Here is a 13,335-nt window from a genome sequence, read left to right as displayed (position 1 = left end):
TACCAGAAAACTACTATAGCTAATCAATGAATTTGGTAAAGTAGCAGGATACAAAATTAATGCACAGAAATCTCTGGTGTTCCTATACACTATTGATGAAAAATCTGAAAGTGAAATGAAGAAAACACTCCCATTTACCATTGCAACAAAAAGAATAAAATATCTAGGAATACACCTATCTAAGGAGACAAAAGACTTGTATGCAGAAAAGTGTAAGACACTGATGAAAGAAATTAAAGATGATACAAATAGATGGAGAGATATACCATGTTCTTGGATTGGAAGAATCAACATTGTGAAAATGACTCTACTACCCAAAGCAATCTACAGATTCAGTGCACTCCCTGTCAAACTACCACTGGCATTTTTCATAGAACTAGAACAAAAAATTTCACAATTTGTATGGAAATACAAAAGACCCCGAATAGACAAAGGAATCTTGAGAATGAAAAACGGAGCTGGAGGAATCAGCTCTCCTTCTGCACTGAATGCCCTATTCGTTTTCAAGCAACTCTTGCTTCCTCAGACCTAGTTCACACAAGACTTTGAGAACCCGGCTCACAGAACAAGGACCACGGTGCCTTCTAAGCACCGGAAGGGGTGGTTCCTCAACCAGGTGGGACTTCTGCTGGTGGGTTTCCAAGAGCCTGCTCTGTCCCTTTAGACTGTTACCCAGAGAGGTTTGTCATGCCCCTCCTAGCCTGCCTTGGCTCATTTTGAGGTCGCCACATTTAAAAGTCTCAAGAATAGTGAGTACTTAAAATACTGAGATCCCTTTTCCTTGTATTTACATGGACATGTATAACTGAATCACTTTGCTGTACATATGAAACTAACACAACACTGGTAATCAAGTATGCTCTAATTTAAAATAATAATTGTAAAAATATATACAATGTTATTCAAAAAAGAAAAAAATGAAGAAGGGAAGTAGGCAGCAGTGCTTCTCTGTGTGTGTGCTTAACAGTGAAATGCACCGTTTCCTTTGGGAGCCTCAACTCTTTCTTGGCAGCCTGCTTCTTTATCTGGTTGGGGCAGTCCTGGGGTCACCTGTATGTGCAGATGCCAAGGGAGGCAGCTGTGGGTGTTGGTGTGACAGCCACGTGGGCATCTTGGACATGAATTTGACTGGTATTTCACAGCTCCAGCTGCCCTGCTTCCTTGGCCCAAGTAGTGTGATGAGAGACAGCAATGCCATGCCCCTGACAATCACTCTCCTTAAAGGGATGGAAAGAACACATGACAAGCCTCTGTGCACGTCCCCGGCCTCGGACACTCTCCGCTGAAGCTGTTGAGTTGCTGCACATGGACCAGAGCTTCATGGTCCCTGACCCATCAGTTGAGCCAGAGAGGGAAGAGGAGGCTTGCCCGCTGTCCCCCCTGGGCTGCTGGGGCTGGAGGTGACAGGTGCACCAGGACCGGAAGCTGTTCCTGATGTGGGTCAGGACTCCAGAACATTTTCCAAACAGAGAAACCCCTGCAGCTGAAACAGAGCAGGACCATGTATGTGGGGATCCTGGGTGCAAAAGCCTTTCTGTGTCCCCCATTTCTTGATTACAGGAAACAAGCTTCATTCAGCCTCCATGACCTTCCTTGCGTTCCAAGGGGCAGGTTCAAACTGTTGCTAATCAGGGAAGGGAGGGGATGCAGAGACAAGGGAGGAGCAGTCAAGAAACAGTAGTACAACCTTGGGTCAGGGTCCTGGTTCCCCCTCAAGGGATGTACATAACAATACCTTTGAGCTGTCTTGCAGATACTGAAACGCCCACCAGGTGGAAGAAGTATGCTGCCCACAAGCACACAGACCCCAGACAGGCTGGAACCAGGAGGTTGATGAAGCTGACTCCCACTTACCTCACCACCAACCAGTCAAAAGACTGTCCATGAGCTGACCATGCCCTGCTCTTTCAATCATTACTATAAAATTTCTCACTACTCCCCCCAGGTCGGGACATACAGTTTTGTTATTGTTATTGTTTTTGTTTTTTTTGCGGTACGCGGGCCTCTCCCTGTTGTGGCCTCTCCCCTTGCAGAGCACAGGCTCCGGACGCGCAGGCTCAGCGGCCATGGCTCATGGGCCCAGCCGCTCCACGGCATGTGGGATCTTCCCGGACTGGGGCACGAACCCGTGTCCCCTGCATCGGCAGGTGGACTCTCAACCACTGCACCACCAGGGAAGCCCGGGACATACAGCTTTGAGGGCATTAACCCACTGTGACCCCCTTTGCCTGGTAAAGCAATAAAGATATTCTTTCCTACTTCACGCAAAACTCTGTCTCCAAGATTCAATTCATTACTGGTGTACAGAGGCTGAATTTCAGCTACACAGCCACTTACACCTAAAAAAGCCCAGGAGTGAGTACCCAGGCCACATGCCCTGACCTTAGGTACAAAGTGGAATTCAGGAAGAGAACAGATCTGCTAAAACTCCTCTACCTACCTCGGCTGCCCACCCAACATATGGACTTCTATTTACAGTAAAGACCCACGAGCTCCAATTGGTCATGCTAACCATGAACCCCTCTTCTGTTTTATTATGTAGCCATGTTTCTGGCCAGTTCTTCTTAAAATTCTTGGCTTCATCCCAACAGTGTAATGGATCCACCCTGACAGCCTACAACATTTTTGCATTTCTCTGTATGTAGATTATATGCTAGAGCCAGCATGACCAGCGTATCTTGTGTCACTTGTTATTTTTTTGTCATTTAATTTTGAAAGGCAAGATGAGAGTCAAAAATCTTTAAAACTAAAAAGAAACCTCTTCTAAAATAATTAAATTACAGGCTAGGAAATATTAATTTCTGAGGTAAAAGACTAATTGACCTGGGGTGTCATAGAATGCAGCCTCACTGGATGTACAGAAGGCAGAGCAGAGGATGACTCTTCTCTTCCTGAGCACAGCTCTTTTCTCGGCCTCCCCCTTAGCTAGGGTTGACCCCACTCTCCCTCCAAAAAGGGTGAGAACCGGTAAGAACCAGGAAGGGGTTCAATCCAGTGAGCAATCTAGGCCTTGTGTGCCGGTTTAAGGAAGAACTGAGGATGACAGATGATTCTTAACCTCAGTTTACCTAAATGTTGATTTTTAAAGACTTAACATATAAACACATACATGGAATAGTAGTGCAAGGCAAAATTAAAGCAAAAACAAATCAAAAAACTGAAGAAAGTTAAAATCCTAATTATAAAGAAAACCAGTCACCTGAAATCCACCCTGAGTTGAGGTGACTAAACTATCCTAACTCAGTGTGTGTGGGATGGGAATACGGCTCATGTAACTTGTAAGGCAGGGAGCTGCCTTCCTGGCAGGGTGGGAGGGCTGCCATGTGCTGAGCAGGACCGGGCTTGGTTAAGGTTTTCCTTATGCCAGTCAGTGTCTGAACCGTGTCATAAACTTTCCAGTGAAGGTCTCCAGCTTTGTTTTTATTAATGAGGACAGGAGGAAAGAAATACCATTATAAGCGTCTTGAAAACACTTTGTCATTTTTCCAAAACACTTGCTTTAAGTTAGATATAAACTAAGATCAAATTGTTCAAAAGTGTTTTAGTGCTTTTATGTGCAAACAAAAGAAAGAAACCAGCTTGCGATTATGTTAAAACTGCAGGGTTGAGATCAAAAAGGACTCATAACATGCAGGTCCTTCTGGAAAAGACACTAAGGACTTGTGTAACAGTCCACATGACAGAGAGGTCATCCCTGAGCAGGGCAGAGGCAGCCATCCTGGAGGCAGTGTTCATTCTGAGTAAGATCAAAGTCCAGAGATTGGGAGGGAGGTGAGGAAGCCCTGTTTTCCTTGTGGCTTGCTCAGTTGACCCAAGGCCATCAATTCATTAAAGAAAAGAAAAGTAGCTGGTGGATACAAAGTTGATTTCATAATCTGTGAATGGGTCCCAATCCCAGATGGGTTTCTCTGTGGTGGCAGAGTGAACACTTAAGGAAAGGACTTGAGGACAAGTCCCAGTATGGAGATTATTCAGTGGAGATGCAAGAAATGCAGGATGAGATGAAACTGAGTCACAGTGCTGGAGCTGGCAAATGTGTGAGGGGCTCAGGAAGGAGGCCATGGAACCCTCCCTCCTTGGAGGCACAGACAAAGGGAAAGACCAGGGCAGAGCCAGGTGAGAGGGAGGGCCTGCCTCCCTAGCCAATAAGAGTCAGGGACTCCAGGACCTTCCCTGTCCCTGTCTCTGTTCACTGTCCACAACCCCACCCCCAGCTCCTCCTTGGCCTTGCTTGGTCTAATCCACTTCTAGTGGAAGTGGAGGTGCTCTGTCTATGGGACTTGTGGCCTCTGCAGATATACAGTTGGGCCACTATTTTGTACTCAATTCACAGTCACAAGTACAGAAACAAGCTGCTTATGATCTTCTAACTTCTACAACTACTTTTTTTCTCTACCTGTTCTATTAATTTCTGAGAGAGGGTCAAGCTATATTTGTGATTTTTTTCTATTTCTCCCTTCTGTCAATTTTTGTGGCACGTATTCTGAAGTTCTGTTATTAGGTGCACACCATTCAGGATTGTTATGTCCTCCCAAGAAACTGACATTTTATCATTAATTGTCCCTCTTTATGTCTCAAAGTCTATGTATCTGCTATTGCTCCAATTACGTCACCTTTCTTTTTTTGTTACTCCTTTTTCCATATTGGTATTTTCAACCTGTCTGTGTCTTTATACTTCAAATGCATATAGTTGGATCTTATTTTTTTTATCTAGTCTGAAAATCTTTGTCTTTTAATTGAAGTTTTTAGTTTACTTACATTTAATGTAATTATCAATATGATTGGTTCAAGTCTACGACCTTGTTATTTGTTTACTAAATAGTAAACAAATGTCCATCTGTAGTTGTTCCTTTCTTCCCCTTACCTTGTGGGAAGAGGGGTATGATCCTAATAATTTTTAATCTTTAAATTTATTTTCTGTATTTTTAAAGCTGTACTTCTTGTATCATAATTGTTTATTTTCATTTTTAATGAAATATAGATCCATGCATTTCTCTAGAACTCCCATTTCAAACACTGTATTGTTCTATGGACTGCCAGAGCGGGGATTCTGATTTCCAGTTAGAAAAATATGATCATAGTGCCAAGGAAGTTCAATACAAAGTGAGCATAAAACTAGGGACTTCCATCTCCAATGTAGAGAGACAACAAGGTGTTATCATGAGAACTGGAGTACACCAGAGGCTCAAGCATAGTTTGCAAAGGCAAAGTCAAGTCAAGAAGAATTTGTTCTTGATTTGGGAGCTATTTGAGATGAGGATCCTCTGAGACTGAGGAAGTCTCTTGGGAAATGGTCTCAGAACCTCATTTGCTGGAACATGAAGGAAACAGGATTGGGCAGAGTAAATCATTGAACTGTGATTGGGTCATAACAAAGGCTTTGGCTTGTCCCACAAGGAGCTTTGGATCTGGGTTGACCCTTCCATGCTGTTCAGAATTGAGGCAAGAGGCCAGGCCTTTGTACCATCACATAAACCAAGATGCAGGTTGCAATCAGGAAGGGAATGTGAGCCTGGGAAGGAAGTCTCTTTAGCTGAGGGCAATTTCTAGAGAGAGACTTAGCAGAGAGCTGTTGGTACCAACACTGCCAGGAGCTAAGGAGTAAGTGTTACTGTCCTGAGAGGACCTGGGGTGTAGGCAGCACATCACAGAATACATGACAGCAGTTCAAATTGTCTCTTTTTTTTAACCTAAGATGGTCTATCCTAAAAGAGTAGAATTCTAGAACTAACAGCACTACATTAATTGTTTACTTGGACTAATGTTCCAACTAGGAAAAGGATTCCAAAGAGGAGGTAACATTTGTGGATTTACTATTACTCCTGCTGAACCAAGACCATAATTCTAATTTTGAGACACTGTATTTAGTTTCCACCATTACACCATGCTGTTTTTCAGTGATTAGAATCCCGCCCCCCCAAAAAAGGAGATGGAAATACAAATCCAAAAGGTCCAGTGAATGCAGGTCCAAAGGGTGTCAATTAAACTAGACAATTCCTTAGTGCAGTTTTGATTGCCCCAAGGGCTTGGGGTTTGATTAACCCCAAGGCCTGCATATTACTGTGTGATGGGGCTTGTGTCTCAGTTCAGCTGATATGTATTTAGAACATAATCTGTGCTAGACTTTGTACTTGGCACTTGATCACATGTAATTAAACATATAGTAAATGGTTTCTAACCTTTCCATCATAAAGAACCTATTTTCTTACGTTTCCCTCAATGGACAACTTGTTTTAAAAATCTATCACTTTTAAAATAAAAGCTGGCTTTTAAAAATGACAATTTTGTTTTTCCATCATAATGAATAAAATCCATAGATAGTAGTCTGGTATAAATTCAAGTCAAAAGTAAATATATTTAACATGACATTTGACTTTGCAGCTTTATTCCTGGGAAGAATACTATTTCTAGTAGAGTTTTTAAAATATAGGAAATAACTTGATTTTCCTCTAGCTCTATTTCCAAATTGGGAACCATTGCTATAGGGTGTGGCAGAATCGATATGGTACATAAACACTCAATCACACCATAAAGAGGGCCTCATGAAGTTATTACTAAATAGAATTTAGGTAAATAAGCAAGTTGCAGAAATTTAGGAAATAATGAGAAATCACTCACAATTTCATCACTCTTATAGTCTTTATCAATCCAAGTTTTATTTTTTACATACATAGTTTTAATCTTGCTTTTTTAACATCACTGTTTCATATACATTTTCCCTTATAATTCATAAACATTGTTTTTGGAATATTTGAAATCTCAAATGTTCCCAGAATCATTTAGTCATACTCCCATTGATATCACTCTAATTGTTTCCAAATTTTCACCACTAAATATGACAGGTAATGAATATCTATTCAATAAAATGCAAATAAAATGCAAATAATGGATTATTTTCTTTAGATTTAATCACCAAATTGAAATTATTAGGTAAAGAGATTAAATATGTTCAAGGTATTTTGTTGTACCTTGCCAAGTTTCTTTCCAGGATTGTTCCCACTCAAAAATATGAGTGGTCAACTCATCAGTCTTTGGTCAAATAGCATCTCGATATTTGTTTTATTGATTCATAGCAGTCATTTGTCTCATAAAGTTCTTCTTTTCCTAGTTACTACGGTTTTTCTCAATGGGGTTGATCTTTCAATTTTGGTTATATTTAATACACAAATGTTGAAATATCTTTTAGTCCAATTGACCGAGTTCTTTTTTGGGTTTTTTTCCTATCATTTCTCTCTGGGAATGCCATCCCTCCTGTTAGATTTCCTGAACAAAGCCCCTGCTCTGGGCTGACTGTTGGGGTCCCAGGGACTGGGTGTGGTCATAGACATGACCTCTCATGCTTCATGGGAGTATTGGTGTGTGAGTAGGATTCTGACACCAATTCCAATGTGTGGGTTTCCCCATACTGCCAAGTAATTCTCTGTCATCAGCTAGATATCCTACACTCAACTCAAATCTGACACTACCCAGTGATAGCATCAGATTCCACAGATTTAGGGCTCAGTCTCAGACTTCAGACACCAATTCCAAGTCCAGGTTGTCACCTGTGCATCTGACTGGCTATAAATCAGAAGTTCCCCTGACCCCCTCTATGAGTTCCATTAATTTGCTAAAGTGGTTTGCAGGACACAGGAAACCAGTTTACTCATTAGATATTATAAAAGGATATAACTCAGAACAGCCAGATGGAAAAGATGCACAGGGTGAGGTATGGGGAACAGACGTGGAGTTTCCATGTCCCCTCCAAGTGTGCCACTCTCCCAGCCTGGAAGTTCTCTGAACCCCCACCCCCATCAAGTCCTTTTGGGTTTACACAGAGGCTACATTACATAGGCATGATTAAATCACTAGCTATTGGTGATTGAACTCAATCTCCAGCCTCTCTCCCCTCCCCAGAGGTCAGGGGGTGGGACTGAAAGTTCAGACCCTCTAATCACTTAGTTGGTTTCACAGTCAACCTGCCCCCATCCTTATGTGCTTTCTAAAAACCATTTCACTAGCATAACAAAAAACACCTTACTGCTCTCTTCACAGGAAATTCCAAGAGTTTTAGGAGCTCGGTGCTAGGAACAGGACCTGTCTAATTATAAATAACAATATCAAAGTGAGCCTAAGTGATGTTTGTAGGAGCAGCATCCTGGACAGTCCAGGTTCCGGATTATAATATTGAACAGTGTGGGCAAGTCCAAAATGTGCAAATGAGAAACCAAGAAGGCTGGGAAAGGAGCTGTGTGGGGCTCTGCTCAGGTTCAGAGGGGCTGTGGGAAAAGGAGGCTGGGGAATGCCCCAAGCCAAAGGGCAGGCAAACCTCAGGACCCGCCACATGTGCCTAAGGGCTCTCTCTTCAGCAGTTTGAGGATAGTTGATTTCAGTTTCTTCTAATTTTACCATGTTTTGATCTCTTACAATTTTTAATTTATTTGGAATTTACTGATATGGACATAAGAATAAGTTATTTTTCTACACTCTTGACCAGTTACCAATGAGATTTTTAGTAACTATTTCTCTTCCTCATTGATTCTTGATCCTTTCTTAAACCTTATACATTAAGTTCTTGTATGTAACAGGATACATTTCTTTCATTTCTGTCAGTTCATTTCTAGTCAGATACATTTCTAGTCAGTTCTGTTTATGTACGTTTTTCTGAATTATTACTACACTATTTTAAGTATCAGCGCTTTATATTTTACTATTTGGTCTCTCCATTACTTTTACTTTTTAGAATATATTTTGATATTTTTGCCTGTATATCTTGCCAGATAAACTCTAGATCCATTCTATTAATTTCAAAAATACCTAAACAAGGAAAAGAAACAAAAAAGAACTAAACATTTTTAAAGGCTATAGAAATTGTGTTTGGAATGCAGTACCTTTGCAATACTTAATTTTCTTTCTTTCTTATTTTTTTTAATTGGCCATGTCACGTGGCATGTGGGATCTTAGTTCTCCAACCAGGACCAGGGATGGAACCTGTGACCCCTGCAGTGGAATTGTGGAGTTTTAACCACTGGAGCACCAGGGAAATCCCCAATACTTAATTTTCTAACCTAGAAATGAGGCAAGTCTTTATAGTTAAGACTTTGGTTAACGTCTTCCTAAACTCTGGTAGGTTGTCTTTATACTTATTTAGAGTATTCTTAGGTTTTTAAATTTTTGTTAGTGCTGGTGTTGTATTGGTGAATGAGAACTTTTCCTTTTCCCCATCATGCTCTATAGAAAAACTAGTTTTTTTCCCTTGTAGTTAGTCCATTTATTGCTTCCTCTTGTTAGTCCTGAAAAACCTTCTAGTTTATTCATTTGAATTTGGGGTATACAACCATAATGAAACAGGAGGGAGGGGGGCAGAGCACAACTTTAAAAGAATGACATAGCCATAGGACATGACAAAAACTGGTTAGAACCAACTAGATCCAACATGGCAAAGGATTCGCGAATTCCAGTAGATCTTGAGCCTCATTAACTGCTTATTGTGATATGTTAGCATGCTAAATGACACGCCCACTAATGCCATGACAGTTCCGAGGCCGACCATAAAAGGCCAAAAAGTGGGCAGTGGCCCAGTTCCTGGAAATCCCTTCCCCTTCCCCCAAATAGATGGAATAATCCTCCCACCATTAGCCTATGAAATTACCCAGCCCATAAAAACTAACCACTTCATATTTCAGGACCTCTCACCTTCTGAGATAGCTCTCACTCTGTCTGTGGAGTGTGTTTCTCCCAGGGCCATTTTTACCTTTTGATACTGACCACATTCTGTCTATGGAATGTGTATCTCTCTAAATAAATCCACTTCTTACTTATCACTTTGTCTCTCACTGAATTCTTTCTGCCATGAGACATAAAGAACATTAGCTTCAGTAACTCCTGAGGCCAGGTGTGTGATTTTTCAGTTAAAAGACAGTGGGTTCAAGTCCCAATATGTGTTCTGGCCATGTTCAAGTCCCGGCCCGTGGGTTCAAGTCCCATCTGAGGTGCATAGTTTCAGCTGGCAACCATGAAGGGACAGTGATAAGGTAAGAAAATGTTGAGAGTTAGGTCTTGGTCGTAGACGGGCTTGTGGGATTCCATGAGCCAGGTGTACTGGGGAGTATGCTCTGCCAATGTCTGCCCATTTTTGATGGGCTGGTCAACCCCGAATGCTTCAGGGCTCTGATCAGGAATCTAGGTCCAGACCAGAGGAATAATGGCAATTGGCATGGTTTGCTATAGAAAGATGGTGTGGAATGGCTATGCTTAGGCACATCCAACAGCAGGTCCAGGACAGAATTATTACTGCAGAATTTGGTAATCTATACTCTTCTCCTTGACTCTGGTTTTTCTCTTACATTCTATGTTCATTCCTGTTTCATTTCTTTTTTTCTTTTCTTAACCCCAGAAGACGTGTGTGGCTGCCAAGATGTACTTTTTATTGACAAGTGCTGACCATTTATTCCCAACCTGCAGCTAGGCCAACTCTCACTCATCATCAACACTGTGGGGGACACCTTCTGTACCATTCCTTTGTGGCAACTTTTTGGGCACTAACACCTGGTTGGGAGGCTACCTTGGAAGGGATAGCACCTAAAATCATAAGTGCAAATCTTGACCAAATTGCGTGGTGGATTTTGACATAAGAGGGGAACTTTTGGATAGCATGGAAATTAAAGACCTCACCTCAGGCTTGGGTCTGAAATGGGTCAAGCCACATCAATCCTGACCAATACCCCTCTGGATCATATCCTCCGGGATTGGGGGAAAAAAATCAGACAACAGGGGCTTCCCTGGTGGCGCAGTGGTTGAGAGTCCGCCTGCCAATGCAGGGGACACGGGTTCATGCCCCAGTCCGGGAAGATGCCACATGCCGCGGAGTGGCTGGGTCCATGAGCCATGGCCGCTGAGCCTGCGTGTCCAAAGCCTGTGCTCTGCAACGGGAGAGGCCACAACAGTGAGAGGCCCTAGTACTGCAAAAAAAAAAAAAAAAAAAAATTCAGACAACAGGAATTAAAAAAGAAAAAACATATTACATTATATAATCAGGTTTGGCCACAATATTAGTTAGAAAGCCAAGAAAAGTGGCCACTAAATGGGTCCCTGAGTTATGATACTATATTGCAGTTAGGTTTATACTGTAGAAGAAAATGAAAATGGAGTGAGATTCTGTATGTTCAAATTTTCACGGCCTTGTATTTAGACAGTGAAACCCAAAGGAATTTAAGGAATGTGTAGCTCAGAGGGAAGAACACAGAGGACATTTTAACTGACCCACCCTATAGGGCCATGAAGTACACTGGGTGGGGAACAGTGCCATTCTTGGAGGTAGACCCACAATGGAATTACCAGGTAAATTCTATTGATAAGAGATAGACAAGGCCATATGATTACCTGTTTAATAGAGGGCATGAAGAAACTTACAGTAAAACCTGTTAATTATAAAAAGGTAAAAGAAATCCAACAGGGACAGGACAAAAATCCTGCAGTCTTCCAAGGGAGACTAATGGAAGCTTTTAGGAAGTATATGAACATAGATCCCTCCTCCCCCGAGGGACAGGTCCTTTTGGTTCTGAGTTTCATAGCCCAGTCTGCCCCAGACAGCAGGCACAAAATTCAGAAGGCAACTGCTGGTTCTCAGACTCCAATGAATGATTTGCTTCAATTGGCTTATTAAGTTTTCAATATAGGGAGATGGCTGAGAAGGCTGAATGAATGCACCCAGCAAAATATGCAAAAGGCCCAAATGCTGGCAGTGGCTTTGTCTGCTCAGAGACCACCAAAGGGGAAGCCAGCTTTTCGGGGCCAATCTGGCCCTGGCAGACTATTAGGCCCACAGGCACCCAGACAGGACCAATGTACCCTGTGTGGACAAACTGGGCACTAGAATGAGGATTGCAATCATTACACCCTTTGCAAATAGCCAGGACATTGGAAGAGGGAATGCCCCAGATGCCAGAGAGTGATGGGGGGCCCCTCGGCCATTGATGGTTTTACAATCAGAAGACTGAAGCGGCCCAAGGCCAAAGGTGTCTCTGCCTAGAGATACCATCTATATAACTAATGTCGAGCCTCGGGTGGTCACTGATATGGTGGGCCACTTTATAAAATTTCTTATAGTTGCTGGTGCAACCTTTTCAGTCTTAACCCAAAGGATTGGAAACCTTAGCAGTCATAAGGAGTATGTAATGGGGGTGTCAGAGATGAGGCAGTGGCACACTTTCCTGGAACTCCTTTTATGCAACATCAATGGCCAGCTGTTTCTACATTCCTTTCTCTTTGTACCTGATAGTCTCATCTCTTTAATGGGAAGAGATTTATTAACTATGTTAGGGGCCACTCTGTTTCTTGAGGGGCAAGGGAAACACCTTCACCACCATATGATACTAACAGAAAGCAGAAAAGTAACAGATTGAATCTGGAGCTGAAATAGAAGACTTAGTAGACCCTGGAGTATGGAATAGTGAGGTTCCGGGCTTGGCCAAAGATTTCCAGCTGGTGATTATTAAGTTAAAAAGGGTTACAGAGTGTCTGAATATAAGGCACAAATTTCTTAAACCAGGGAAGATCCTCAAAAGTGTCTGTGAATACATTACAAAATGGGAGGTCACTAATCGAACTAGACTAACCATAGCTGATATTTGGAGCCTGATAAAAATTTTCTGGCGAAGCCCTTTTCCCTAAGCTAAATGAGGGAAAGTAAAACATTACAACATAGGTGAATGAATGTATCAGTCATTTGATATCATTGAGGTGGCCACACAGTTGTTCGAGGGAAAAAAAAGAAAAGAGGGGCTTCCCTGTGGTGCAGTCGTTGGGAATCTGCCTGCCAATGCAGGGGACATGGGTTCGAGCCCTGGTCTGGGAAGATCCCACATGCCACGGAGCAACTAAGCCCGTGAGCCACAACTACTGAGCCTGCGCGTCTGGAGCCTGTGCTCCGCAACAAGAGAGGCCGTGATAGTGAGAGGCCCGCGCACCGCGATGAAGAGTGGCCCCCACTTGCCGCAACTGGAGAAAGCCCTCGCACAGAAATGAAGACCCAACACAGCCAAAAATAAATAACTAAATAAATATTTTTAAAAAAATAAAAGAAAAGAAAAGAAGAAAAAATTCATTTTTCTGACCTTAAGGGAACAAAAGTCATCCTAGGAGGAAATTGCCTGTGCCTTCTCAAAGATACAAATGTTCTACCTGGTCTTCTCCAGGAACACTTATCTTCACCATCTTTTAAAATACAAATTTTGAAAAAGGGGGTAATTTAGAACATGACTTGTCAAGGATAAATAGAAATCCTAAGTGTCTTTTCTGTAAACATTAGTAAAAAGAGTTTAGCCATCTAGACAGGTGACCTTGATTTGTTTCATC

Source organism: Globicephala melas, chromosome 2 (genome assembly GCF_963455315.2).
Source record: "Globicephala melas chromosome 2, mGloMel1.2, whole genome shotgun sequence".
Classification (NCBI taxonomy): domain Eukaryota; kingdom Metazoa; phylum Chordata; class Mammalia; order Artiodactyla; family Delphinidae; genus Globicephala; species Globicephala melas.
The sequence above is the reverse complement of the archived record's forward strand: the minus strand, read 5'-3'. Positions refer to the sequence as shown.